Consider the following 1884-nt stretch of genomic DNA (forward strand, 5'->3'; position numbering starts at 1 on the left):
AGCATAGCATGTACTAAAGTGACAACAGAGGCTTATATCCCAAACAACAAATGTCACAGAGGTTAAAACCAGCTGCTCAAACAGATCATCTCATTAGATTATTGCATTGCTTCCAACAACACAGTGAAACTGGAAATGGCTGAAAATATGTCAGTAAATGAAAAACTAACCTTTCACATGGCCTAAACAAAGCCAAAGCTTAATAGACAACTTGGGGGCTTTGGCAGAAATTTACAGGGGTTGCAAATGCAGCGGAGTTCTAAGGAGATGAAGAACTCAGTGTGGTAAAACACCAGGAGCTCACAGGAAAAATACCCAGCAGATAAACTCAAAACAATCTGGCTATATCTGCTAAACACCACTGGGCAAATATTACTAACAAGTATGTTTTACACATTTAGAAACCAGCTGTCAACTTTAAGTTACACTGACAATCTACTTCATCCACACCAGTTGCTGCAGGTCTAACATATACTTCTTAGCTTTATCCCCCAGCAAATGGAAGGGTAACTGTCATTTTTTAGTGTACCTAAACTTTTGAAAAATTAAGCCCTATGTCAGTGAGTAATTTTTCATAACCAGCATGTTTCCTAGACACATGAATGGTAATAAATCATGTCCACTGAGTAATAGTGCAGCAACAGACCAATTCTTGTGACAAGCGGCAAGTACTGAAATGGGCACTGACTCTAATCTAGAGGAATAACTTCCAAGGACAAGATATGCCATACAGTCTGCCCAAGTCTATCTAGGCCAATAGTTGGGTTTCCTGTTGAGATCAGATCCTACTAGGAACTGGCCCACACCTGCTTTAGAAGGCCAAGAACCCAAGATTTAACACAACACTCATATTGGGTGTTGGTTGAAATCCACCTGCATGGTGAAAGGGTCTATAAAGCACTATTAGTCTCACCAAGTGACCCTGGCATGACACATTTCAATACTGCCTGGCTCACAACAGTACAACATTACTGTAGTACCGGACCACCTAAAGCTTAACAAACCCTATATCAACTCTTTTTATTTTCCCCCCTTTTCTATATATTTAATGACAGAAAACTGTTAACACACTAGGTTATGAAACACTATCTTGCAAGCCCTGACTTCTTCCCCCCCCACTTCCATTTTATTCTTTTTCAAACAACTGAAACTAAGGATAGCGCTCCCAGGCAGCGGCACAGCTAAGGATAGGTTAACGAATCTGAGTTCATGTGAAGGATTGTAATGCATCTCTGTTGAGCAGCTGACAGCAGATAGCTGAATAGATCAATTATGACATTTCATTCACATCAAAGTGATGAGATTTCTAGATAACACTGTTTACCGTTTGCCCACACAGCTTAACAAGAACCTTTAAGTCCTTCCTCCAGGTTACTTTGCCACTCAGGAGGCCAAGAGAGCACCTGTTACCCATCCACATTCACGCACTTGACCCCAGAGCTTATTCTCACTGAGCCTGTTACCCACAGAAACTACCTTAAGAAGCTATCCATTACTTTTCATTTTCATTCTTTCAAACTTTTTTTTTTAAACCCAAGCAGCTACTAAACTCTTTAACCAACTTGGACCAGAAGAGTGGTAATCAGTAATGTTTCCCTGGTGTGGTGGTAAGGATTCACCCTTCCCATTCCTCCACACCCTTCAACAAAGAGCTCTCCTCTGGAAGCTGAACAGAAAAGTCACGTTGCTTGTTCTGCTTTCCCTGAATTTCAGCGATTTTACATCTAGTGTGGTTAGTTCCTTGTAAAGCCTGCCGATTTTAATGGTCAGCCACAAAAGAACCCTTGGATTCAAGAAGCCTCTCATTTACAAGATGCTTTCTCGCTACTACTAGTAGCTCAGCAGAGAACCCTAAGGCACCTTTTACACCTGTCAAAAATGGCA

This window comes from Athene cunicularia (assembly GCF_003259725.1).
Source record: "Athene cunicularia isolate RWA chromosome 11 unlocalized genomic scaffold, athCun1 chr11_part1, whole genome shotgun sequence".
Classification (NCBI taxonomy): Eukaryota; Metazoa; Chordata; class Aves; order Strigiformes; family Strigidae; genus Athene; species Athene cunicularia.